Source organism: Eschrichtius robustus, chromosome 19 (assembly GCF_028021215.1).
Source record: "Eschrichtius robustus isolate mEscRob2 chromosome 19, mEscRob2.pri, whole genome shotgun sequence".
NCBI classification, from domain to species: Eukaryota; Metazoa; Chordata; class Mammalia; order Artiodactyla; family Eschrichtiidae; genus Eschrichtius; species Eschrichtius robustus.
In genome coordinates this window covers 69,373,993-69,386,806 of record NC_090842.1, presented here as the reverse complement: position 1 = coordinate 69,386,806, position 12,814 = coordinate 69,373,993, and positions in this window count along the sequence as shown.

The following is a 12,814-nucleotide window of genomic DNA, read 5'->3' as shown; positions in this document are numbered from 1 at the left end:
GCACATGAAAAGATGCTCAACATCACTAATTATTAGAGAAATACAAATCAAAACTACAATGAGGTATCACCTCACTCCTGTTAGAATGGGCATCATCAGAAAATCTACAAACAACAAATGCTGGAGAGGGTGTGGAGAAAAGGGAAACCTCTTGCACTGTTGGTGGGAATGTAAATTGATACAGCCACTATGGAGAACAGTATGGAGGTTCCTTAAAAAACTACAAATAGAACTACCATACGACCCAGCAATCCCAATACTGGGCATATACCCTGAGAAAACCATAGGTCAAAAAGAGTCATGTACCAAAATGTTCATTGCAGCTCTATTTACAATAGCCAGACATGGAAGCAACCTAAATGTCCATCGACAGATGAATGGATAAAGAAGATGTGGCACATATATACAATGGAATATTACTCAGCCATAAAAAGAAATGAAATGGAGGTATTTGTAATGAGGTGGATGGAGTTGGAGTCTGTCATACAGAGTGAAGTAAGTCAGAAAGAGAAAAACAAATACAGTATGCTAACACATATATACGGAATCTAAGGGGAAAAAAAAAAAAAAGGCCATGAAGAACCTAGTGGCAAGACGGGAATAAAGACACAGACCTACTGGAGAATGGACTTGAGGATATGGGGAGGGGGTGGGGTGAGATGTGACAGGGTAAGAGAGTGTCATGGACATATATACACTACCAAATGTAAAATAGATAACTAGTGGGAAGCAGCCGCATAGCACAGGGAGATCAGCTTGGTGCTTTGTGACCACCTAGAGGGGTGGGATGGGGAGGGTGGGAGGGAGGGAGATGCAAGAGGGAAGAGAAATGGGAACATATTGTATATGTATAACTGATTCACTTTGTTATAAAGCAGAAGCTAACACACCATTGTAAGGCAATTATACTTCAATAAAGATGTTTAAATAAAAAAATAAAAAAAAAAAGAAGTTGTGGTACATATATACAATGGAATATTACTCAGCCATAAAAAGGAACGAAATTGAGTCATTTGTTGAGACGTGGATGGATCTAGAGACTGTCATACAGAGTGAAGTAAGTCAGAAAGAGAAAAACAAATATCGTATATTAATGCATGTATGTGGAACCTAGAAAAATGGTAGAGATGAGCCAGTTTGCAGGGCAGAAGTTGAGACACAGATGTAGAGAATGGACATATGGACACCAAGGGGGGAAAACTGCGGTGGGGTGGGGATGGTGGTGTGCTGAATTGGGCGATTGGGATTGACATGTATACACTGATGTGTATAAAATTGATGCCTAATAAGAACCTGCAGTATAAAAAAACAAACAAAACAACTAATACTAAACTTTCATTGGGTTATTTGCATGGAAATATGTTAATATAAATGTTTCAGACATTACATGAAATTTCTAAAAATCTTATATTTGTATTTGTATGGAAGTATGTATGGAAATATGTTAATATAAATGTTTCAGACATTACATGAAATTTCTAAAAATCTTATATGTTCTGGTATAATGTTATAAGTAATAATCCTAGTTATTACTTTAAAATGTATATCTCAGAAATAACTAATTTTCTTGTCAACTGCATTATTATGAACTTTCATCAAATCTTAAAAAAAAAAAAAAAAAAAAACTGAGCTAGGGTGGTCATGGGAACCCCCTGATTTGTAGTCAATTTGGACAGAAGTGTGGGTAACCTAGGGATCCACCTTGGATTGGGCAGTCTTGTAGGACTGAGCCCTTAAGCTGTGGGGTCTGTGCTAAGTCTGAGCACCTAGTTTCAGAAGTGAATTAAATTGTAGGACACCCAGTTGGCGTGTGCAGAGAATTGGTTGGTGTTGAAAACCCCACATATTTGAAGCTCCAACTTCAGTGACCATCAGAGAGTTCACATAGGAGAAAGACCTTTTAAGTGTGACCAATGTGGGAACGCCTTTATCCACAGCTCCAACCCCACTCAACACCAGAGTTCATACAGGATTGGGCCTTATGGGCGTGTTAAATGTGAGGAAGCCATAAGCCAAAGGCCTTACCTTCTTGATTACCACAAAATTCACACAGGAAAAGCAACTTAGACATGCAGAAACGTCATATGTCCTCCTTCAGTATAACAACACTCAAGGAGGTGCCTTTTGAGGGTGCCATCTGCCTGAAGTGAACCTCAAACATCCAAACATCAACATAAATTTCAGATATGTGGAAGGCGCACTTCATGTTTTAACCTTCCAGATTACTGGAGCCCTTGCCAGATTACTGTCCTGTCAGATCTAAGGCAGAAGCCATTCACCTCCACCACCTGGCAGGTGCCCAGATTGTGCATCATGTACCCACCCCTGTGTGTTTGGGGCAGGAAACCTCAGTGTCTTCTCATTCTCTCAGGGCCTTCATGAGAAGCTGGAGTACTCTCCTTTCTCTCTGATTAGTTAGGGCAGGGGCTTGACCCAGTTGTGACCAAGAGGACTCCATCTGAGTTCTGCTGGTGACTTGAAAAGATGGACTACCTCTTCTGGGGATTTTGTTGGTCTCACATGACTCTTGTGATGGAATTCCCAGCCTCCAAGTCACTGATCCAGGAACAGCCTGCCTGCATTGTTCTGGTTTTCTGCTATAACAAAGGCCTAAGGTTTCCGTCACCTTTAATCTCGAGGGTTCTGTTCACTTTATGGGGTAGTTTGAGAGCAACTAGGTTCTGCCAGAATAAAAGAAACAGATTTTGTGGGATCCTGACCCTCGTGTGCCTCATGGGTGGATGGAATGGTGGCTGTACTCCTGCAGGTCTGGGCCTGGTTTGCTTGCTTGGTCCTAATTTGGAGGCTGAATGCTATTACTTTTTGTGGTGACAGAGCTTATCCTGAGGAGGGAGCAGTTGTGACAACCTCCAGTACTTCTAGGAACAACATGAAATTGTTCTTTTATTCACAGGAGATATATGCATCCTGCCCAGCACTGGTGAGGGAAGTCTGTTCCCTAGATCCTGCAGCGGAGCCATGTGCCCTAACATCCAGAATTCTGTATGTGTGGTAGTATCCCTGGTTGAAAGATTATAGGGGGAATAATAGTTACAAGAACAGCTGATTAGTAGAGATCACAGGAGACTGCAGCAAACTGGCTGGAATGTGCCTCTTTTCAATTAATTAATTAATTAATATATTTATTTATTTATGGCTGTGTCGGGTCTTCGTTTCTGTGCGAGGGCTTTCTCTAGTTGCGGCAAGTGGGGGCCACTCCTCATCGCGGTGTGCGGGCCTCTCACCATCGCAGCCTCTCTTGTTGTGGAGCACAGGCTCCAGACGTGCAGGCTCAGTAATTGTGGCTCACAGGCCTAGCTGCTCTGCGGCATGTGGGATCTTCCCAGACCAGGGCTCGAACCCGTGTCCCCTGCATTGGCAGGAAGTTTCCCAACCACTGTGCCACCAGGGAAGCCCTGGAATGTGCCTCTTTTAAAAGGGTATCCACAGTGTTCCAGGCACCATGGCTGTGAAGGATGAGCAGCTGCAGAAATCCTCAGGACCTTCAGAACTGTGTATCTTGTATAGCTGAGGGCCTTCTCAGAAAATAATCTAATGGTTTTATGGATTCCTATAGCTTCTCTGGGCTGTTCACCTTAAGGCCATTGCTGCACAGACAGGAAAACAGGGAGGGAATGACGGAAGATCTCTTAGTCCGATGATGTGGCCTTTGTGACCCAGCCTGCATTCCTACTGACTCAGCTGTAAATGGTCTTCATTGCTCACCAATATTTGCTACTACTCAGGCCAGGCACCGATCCCAGCGCATTACAAGGGATATGGTGGTGTTAACATAGGTTTGCTAAACTTTATTTTTCTAAAACAGTAAGAATTTTTTTGTTTCTTAACGCTTTTTAGGTACAGCTAATAAACAATAAATTGGGACTTACCTGGTGGTGCAGTAGTTAAGAATCCGCCTGCCAATGAAGGGGAAACGGGTTCGAGCCCTGGTCTGGGAACATCCCACATGCCACGGAGCAGCTAAGCCCGTGCACCACAACTACTGAGCCTGCACTCTAGAGCCCGTGAGCCACAACTACTGAGCCCACGTGCCACAACTACTGAAGCCCGCACACCTAGAGCCCGTGCTCTGCAACAAGAGAAGCCACCACAATGAGAAGCCCGTGCACTGCAACAAAGAGTAGCCCCCGCTCACGGCAACTAGAGAAAGCCCATGTGCAGCAACGAAGGCTCAAAATAGCCACACACACACACACACAAAAGTAAATTGTCCATATTTAAACTGTACCATTTGATAAGTTTTGACATTCATATAAACCCATGAGACCATCAAACAATCATAATAATTAACCTATGCATTACCCAGTATTTACCTCATGCCCTTTAATAATCTCTTTCTCTCTGCCCTCCCTGGCCTTCCAGGCAAGCACTGATTTACTCTATAATAAAATATTTTGCATTTTCTATAACTTTACATGAATGGAATTATAAAATGTTTAGTCTTTTTTCCCCTGGGTGTCCTCCTCAGGCAGTGTATTTATTTTGAGATTCATCAGTGGTTCTTATGTGGGTAGTTCATTCCTTTTATGTTGTTGAGGAGTATGATGTTCTTTGGATATATCACTATTTATTCCTTCATCTGTTTTTTGGATATCTGAATTGTTTCCAGTTTTTGGCTATATCAAACAAAATTGCTATAGACATTTTAGTACAATTCTTCAATACTGATATATTTCATTTCTCTTGTGCTAATACCTCAGAGTGCAATGCCTGAGTTACAGGTTAGATAAATGTGTAACTTTTCAAGAAGCATCAAACTGTGACCTAGCACAATTGTTCAACTGTTCCCTTTTGTATTCCTGCCAGCAGTGAGAGACTTCTAGTTCTTCCGTATCTTTCTCAATGGTGTGTATGGCTGGACTTTTAAAATTTTGACCCTTTTTTTTAAAGCTTTTTTTAAAAAGTTAATTTATTTATTTTTGGCTGCATTGGGTCTTCGTAGCTGCACACGGGCTTTCTTTAGTTGCAGTGAGCTGGGGCTATTCTTTGTTGCAGTGCACGGGCTTCTCACTGCAGTGGCTTCTCGTTGTGGAGCACGAGCTCGAGGCGCGCGGGCTTCAGCAGTTGTGGCACACGGGCTCAGTAGTTGTGGCTGGCGGGCTCTAGAGTGCAGGCTCAGTAGTTGTGGCGCACGGGCTTAGTTGCTCCGCGGCATGTGGGATCTTCCTGGACGAGGGCTCGAACCCGTGTCCCCTGCATTGGCAGGTGAATTCTTAACCACTGCGTCAAAGTCCAATTTTGACCCTTTTAATAAATGTGTGTAACAGTATTTCACTGTAGTTTTAGTTCCACTTCCCTGATGTTTCATGATGTTGAGCATTTTTCATTTGTTAATTTGCCACCTGTATGTCTGATAAGAATGTTCATATCCTTTGCCTGTTTTTAAAAAATGAATTTTGGCTATTTTTCTTTTCATTAACCAATTAGAAGATAGTGAAACAATAAAGACTTATGTTGCAACTTCATTAATTCTTCAGTGATGTGACTTCTTAATATTTATTTTATTTATTTATTTATTTTTGCTGTGTTGGATCTTCGTTTCTGTGCGAGGGCTTTCTCCAGTTGCGGCAAGCGGGGGCCACTCTTCATCACGGTGCATGGGCCTCTCACTGTGGTGGCCTCTCCTATTGCGGAGCACAGGCTCCAGACGCGCAGGCTCAGTAGCTGTGGCTCACGGGCCCAGTTGCTCCACGGCATATGGGATCCTCCCAGACCAGGGCTCGAAACCGTGTCCCCTGCATTGGCAGGCAGATTCTCAACCACTGCACCACCAGGGAAGCCCGATGTGACTTCTTAACTAAGTAATAATTGTATTTACTATTCTGGAATACTGGAAGATAGCTCCCCTACCTTATTTATTTATTTATTTTGGTACATTGCAATGACCACATATAACTTACAGCTAATTTTAAGTTTAATCTGCATTTTTAATATATTCTCCATTACTTTAAGTCTAAATATTCAACAATACAATAAATAAAGGGGAGTTCCCTGGCAGTCCAGTGGTTAGAACTCCACGCTTTCACTATCGTGGCCCAGGTTCAATCCTTGGTTGGGGAATTGAGATCCTGCAAGCTGCACAGCAAAAAAACAAAAAACAAAAAACCCCAATAAATCAAGCCATACTTTGTAGTGTTGCCAGTTTCTCTGGTGTATATATTCCCATCAGTGGCCAATTTAAAACTGTCAATGTGAACTCACTGACCATGGAGGTGAAAAAAGTTGCCAGTAGCACACCAATATAGCCTATTTCCAGCATACTAATTCAGTAGCCACATATAACCTCAAGAATATAGAAAATAATGAAACGTGAAATGATTAGGAAGTGAAAACTTTTCATATATATATTTTTGAACTATAGTTGATTTACAATATTAGTTTCAGGTGAGGGTCAGTGATGTGTTTGGGGTGACATTGATGACCCTGTTAGGGATACCAGGGTGATGGTGCTGCTGTCCATGAGAATACTATTCACAGGAGAGAAGTGAGTTTGCAGGGAAGGCACTGCATGCCCATGCGGAAGGGGCCAGGTTCTTCAGGTTGAAATGTCAGGATGTGGTTACATGATGGTTCAGTGCTCAGCAGATGATCTCACAGGAGAGGTATCTGGGGGTCTGGCTGGAGTCCCCAGATGTTTCTGTCAGGGAGTGAATACAAGGGAAGTAGGTGAGGGCTTCCCTGGTGGCACAGTGGTTAAGAATCTGCCTGCCAATGCAGAGGACATGGGTTTGAGCCCTGGTCCAGGAAGATCCCACATGCCGCAGAGCAACTAAGCCTGTGCACCACAACTACTAAGCCCGTGCACCACAACTACTGAGCCTGCGCTCTAGAGCCCGCAAGCCACAACTACTGAGCCCGCGTGCCACAACTACTGAAGCCCACGCGCCTAGGGCCCGTGCTCTGCAACAAGAGAAGCCCCTGCAACGAGAAGCCCGTGCACCGCAACGAAGAGTAGACCCCGCTTGCCACAACTAGAGAAAGCCCACATGCAGCAACAAAGACCCAACGCAACCAAAAATAAATAAAAAATTTAAAAAATTTAAAAATCTTAAAAAAAACAAAAAAACAAAGGAAGTAGGTGAGCTGAATCAGAGCAGTGTTGACTAAATCTTCCCTAACTCAGCCACTTGGCAGATGTGTGCCCTTGTGTCAAAGTCATCCTCTCTGAGCTGCAGCTCCCTCCTTTGAGAAGTGGAAATAGTAAATTGTTCCTCTGCTGGATAATTTGGGGGCTGGTAAATGAGGTAATCCTCAGGAGAACTCCTCAATGTTAGCTCCCTATGAAAAGAAGGGTGCAGGCAGTTATGGGCTGAATTGTATGTCCCAAAGTCCATATGTTGAAGTCTTAACATCCAGTACCTCAGAATGTCATTGTATTTGGAAATAGGGTCTTTAAAAAGGTAAAATAAAGTCACTAGGGTGGACCCTAATCCAACGTGACTGTTGTCCTTAAAGGAAGAGGAAGTTAGGGACTTCCCTGGTTGTCCAGTGGTTAAGAATCTGCCTTCCAACGCAAGGGATGCGGGTTCAATCCCTGGTCGGGGAACTAAGATCCCACATGCCTCAGGGCAACTACTGAGCCCACATGCCTCAACTAGAGAGAAGTCCGTGCACTGCAACTAGAGAAGCCTGCACGCCGCAACCAAGAGCACACGTGCCGCAATGAAAGATCCCGTGTGCCACAACTAAGACCCAATGCAGCCAAAGAAAGAAAGAAGAGGAAGTTAGGATACACACACAGAGAAGGAAGACCATGTAAAGACACAGGGGGAAGATGGCCATCTACAAGCCAAGCAGAGCAGTATCAGGAGAAACTGATGCTGTTCACCCCTTGATCTCAGACTTCTAGCCTCCATGTTTGTGAGAAAATAAATGTCTGTTGTTTAAGCTTCCCAGTCTGAGGTACCTTGCTATGCCAACCTTAGCAAACTATTACAGGGGCCATCAGCATCCAGGAAGGAGAAGGTCTGAGGGCACCCCAGGGAGGGGGGAGGCTGAGAAGGACACTCAGAGGACCCTGAGGGAACCAGAAGGAGGGGCTTTCTTGGGGTGGAAACAGGCCAGGAGGGAAGGGGGACACAGTGGGTCAGACTCCCTGAGACACTGGGTTGTGGGCTTGGGATTGATTCCTGGATCCCCACCCCTCGCTGGGGGTTGCAACAAGAGACTCTCCCTCTAACCCCCACCCCAGGTTCAGTTTCCCCCAGTACGAAATGAAGAGGGAGCAGACCTGCCTCAGGGGCTGTTGGAGGACGCTTAATAGCTCATGGGCCTAGGGAAGGGGCTCCGAGTGAGGAGCTAGTCTTAGAGTCCTGATCGTCCTGAGGGGAGGGGGGCATAGGGGCAGCCGTGCCTTTGGAGAGAGGGGCCAAGTGCCACTGGGGCTGGGGGTTGGGGCGAGGGGGTGGATGGGGTTTACAGTTGGCTCTTACCGAAGCTCTGATCCCTAGTGGACAGTCCCCAGGCGGTGATGGGGGGATGCATGCATGACCTGGCTGCCCAGGCACCACCAAGAAGAATTTGAACACCTTCAGATGGATTGTATCCAGCTTCTACCCTCCATGCAATTTGACTATGTTTTAGTTATTGTCTGTTTTCAGACTGGGTTGAACCATTTCTCTGCTGAAAAGCTACAGCCCTTGAAAAAAAAGCTGACTGATTTTGTTTCCAACCTGGGTCATCCCAATGTTTATATCAAATGACTGTGTCACATGGGAACCATTGTAAAAGAACCCTGTAAAGTGTTACCCCTGACTCAAAAACTACACTGTCCTTGTTACCGACAATCTTCTGGAAAAGTCAAAAGGACCAATGGCATTCTTAAATTAAAATCAGCAAAACTTTCAGAGACTCGAGCTCCCTTGCCCAAAGGTACTCCCACTAGCCCTTACACTCACGTAGTCCATTGACAAATCAGTTATCCCCTATGAATTACTAACTGGAAGGCCCATGTGTCTAGGGATTTCACCTCCAATACTAGACTCTGCCCTGCTATATGCAGACATGGCAAAATATTCCAAGGAACTCATGTATTACACCCAGTCCCAATCACCAACTCGTTAAGGCCACCTCCTGAAAATATCTTTTAAACAGCTTCTTCGTGATATTCAGCTAGTAGATTTCCTCTATTGGAAGAGACGTCAGAGAATAACTACTCTTGAACCTCTTTGGAAGGGACCCTTTGGGTTCTGTTGACAAGTGGAGCAGTGAAACTCCAGGGAGTCACTCATTGGGTTCGCATTTCACAACTAAAGAAAAGATTCCGAATTCCACACAATTGGCAGGCTACTCCCATATGGGACCTCAAAAGGAGGATTCTCAGAGAACCTCCAGAAGTAGGTTTCCTACGGAGGCACAATCCTGATTTCTTAAGTATATCCTGCTCTCTCAGGGAAACATTAACCACATTCCAGATGGTGTAATGAGATCTGGAGTCTCTGCCTGAATCAGGAATTTCCCACATACCGTGTTGTCTACCATCATCTACAAGAGTGCATTATAGAAATATCCATAGCTCTGCAATGTGAAGAGGCAACATGAGGTTTCCAGAAGGCAGCTGGAAGAGCAGACAAAAGACAGAAATACGGTCCGTAATTGCACTATAACGATTAGGTTTCATAACTATATCAAAACTTGAACTTTATCCTTGAGGCATCCACTGAATAATAAAAGAAACAAAGAGATGTGGTATGACTGGCATTCAGGATCTTGTCCTGAACTCAGTGAGGAACACTTTCTCATCATTTGCCAGGAATAAATCAACATAAAGATTCCAAGTCTAGGAATACAATCTAGATGGCATATCATTCTCCCATGTTCTCTTTTGTGGAAGTTTAACACAGGGCCAATACACACATTGAAAAAATTATCTGTGACCAGATGTGACCATGGATCAGGGAGACAGCAAGCAAATATACAGTGCAAAGCAAGAGAGAGTCACTAAATGGACAGAGTGGAGAGGAGGGAGAGAGAGAAAGAATCATGTCAGAAATTGCAGGTAAGAAAAAAGAAGAGGAAGTGGCACAATTCTGGAAAATAAGAGACTGCTAGAGTTACAGATGTGACTTTTGAATATGGAAAGCTTACAAAAAGCTTACGAAGTATTATAGTTTCTTCAAGGTATACGAGAAGCAATTCATCAGAAAGGATGGAGGGGAGGGAGGAGCTATAAAGAGAGAAACTGGGACTTCCCTGGCAGTCCGGTGGTAAAGAACCCGCCTTCCAATTCAGGGGACGTGGGTTCAAGCCCTGGTCAGGGAACTAAGATCCCACATGCCGCAGGGCAACTAAGCCCGCGCTCCACAACTACTGAGCTCGTGTGCCTCAACCAGAGAGCCCGCGTGCCACAAACTACAAAGCCTACGCGCTCTGGAACCTGCGCGCCACAACTATAGAGCCCATGCGCCCTGGAGCCTGTGCACCACAACTAGAGAAGAGAAAAACCCACATGCCACAACGAGAGAAGCCCGTGAGCAGCAACGAAAGATCCCGCACGCCTCAATGAAGATCCCACATGCCGCACCTAAGACCCAACACAGCCAAAAAAAAAAAAAAAAAAAGACTTCGCCTTCCAACTCAGGGGGTGTGGGTTCGATCCCTGGTCGGGGAGCTGAGATCCCACATGCTTCGTGGCCAAAAAAATGAAATGTAAAACAGAAGCAATATTGTAACAAATTCAATAAAGACTTTAAAAATGGTCCACATCAAAAAAATCTTTTTAAAAAAAGAGAGAAACTAAAATCTAGATTCAAGAAAATCCAGATTCTGAGACAGATGGGACAGTAGGATATGTCTTCAACAATGACAATTAAGGGCAGACATAACTGCAGGTCAGGAATTGAATGGAAGTTCATTTTCTAACAAAATTGTAATGAGATGGACTTCCAAAGAGAATCATCAAAATAGAATTCCAATAAAGGTTTAGTTTTCTAAGCCGGCAAGCTTAGTCTATGAGCCCTGACATCAAGAGAGTTGACAGGAGCAGTGCATGAATGCAGTGGATTCACAAAGAAAATATTTTCAGAAAGAGTAGTTACAGGAACGGCCAGGCACTGCTGTGCTCCATGCTGGGGTGTTACTCTCTGAATCTCAGTCCATGTTGGGCTATAAGCCTGGCATTCCCCCTCCCATCAGGACATCTGAGGTTCTATTACTGTACGGAAGAGATGGCAGGGCTATGCACTGGGGATCTGAATGCATGTGACTAGAACCCTCCCGCACCTTCCTTCTAGAATCACAAGCTTATATCCTAAAACTCTTCTTAGATTCAGAGGACGTCAGGGATGACAATTAGTTAACAAACAGCTTTCTCCATTTGGATTTCAATCTAGAACTATTTTAATGGTTCTGCCTACTGTGAAGAGTTAAGAAAAAGTACTGAACTCTTCCCCCTGATACCCCACAGTCTAAAGAAGGAGAATGTGGATTGTGCCTAAAACCTTTTCTCAAGTTACTAACTGAAGGAAATTTTCATTACAAACCTATTTTCCACATTGATTCTCAGCCAGAGTCCAAAATGAAAGAAGAGCCACTCACACTCATTATGTGCTTTCCATGTCTCTAAGCATGCACATTTTTCCCATTTGACTATGTAAAATCTGCTCCTAAGAAGTGTGATTATTCATATTTTTGATAGGTTTCATCTTATTTAATTAGTTAAAACATTTTGAGAAGTAGGTATGTAAATATTCTTTTTTGTGCACATGAGAATAGAATAAGGAAGGAAGGAGGGAAGAAAAAGGAAGAGAATAAAAACTTAAAGATGGATGGTATCAGGTTGACACTTCCGGGTGGGACCAAAGTGAGGTGGCGGGGCAGGGGCTGGTACCTCTTGCAGCAATCATGGCGTATGCCGGCCTCACCGTGCCTCTCATCATGATGAGCATGTTCTGGGGCTTGGTCGGCTTCCTGGTGCCCTGGTTCATCCCTAAGGGTCCCAACCAGGGAGTTATCATCACCATGTTGGTAACCTGTTCAGTTTGCTGCTATCTCTTGCCACGAAGAGACCTCCTCTAGGTGCAAAATCATCTCCATACCCAGACCACCCTCCTTGACTTGCCCACTTTGGCCATCAGCTGCCTTAAACGTTCACACCACATTTGAATATGTTATTCTACAATGCAGCATTTTTTCTTGTCACCTTTTTTTGCACTTTGATGAATGCTGTGCCTATTTAACCTAAACTGTGTTGCTTCTATAAAATGGTTTTTTTTAATTTTATTTTACCATTACTTTCTTTTTTATTTATTCATTTTTTTGGCTGCGTTGGGTCTTCATTGCTGCGCACAGGCTTTCTCTAGTGCAGCGAGCAGGGGCTCCACTTTGTTAGGATGCACAGGCTTCTCACTGCAGTGGCTTCTCTTGTTGTGGAGCACGGGCTCTAGGCACGCAGGCTTCCGTAGTTTTGGCACATGGGCTTCAGCAGTTGTGGCACACGGGCTTAGTTGCTCTGCAGCATGTGAGATCTTCCCAGGCCAGGGATCGAACCCGTGTCCCCTGCACTGGCAGGTGGATTCTTAAACACTGTGCCATCAGGGAAGTCCCTATAAAATGTTAATGTACTCTTACGGGATAGAAAGTGCTGTTCTTCTGAGAAATAACGTTACTGTCTCCTTGGAACCTGTGGATGTGAAGATGGCTCCTGCCTGCTCACAACATGAGAATCAGCAAAGTGTTTAAAAACTGTTACATGACAACAAGACTCCAGTGGGGCAGTCAGTAGGGGAACATGTTCAGAAGGAAAATGTGTCCCACCAGAATTATACCAAAGTATATTTTCAGGATGAATTTCTTA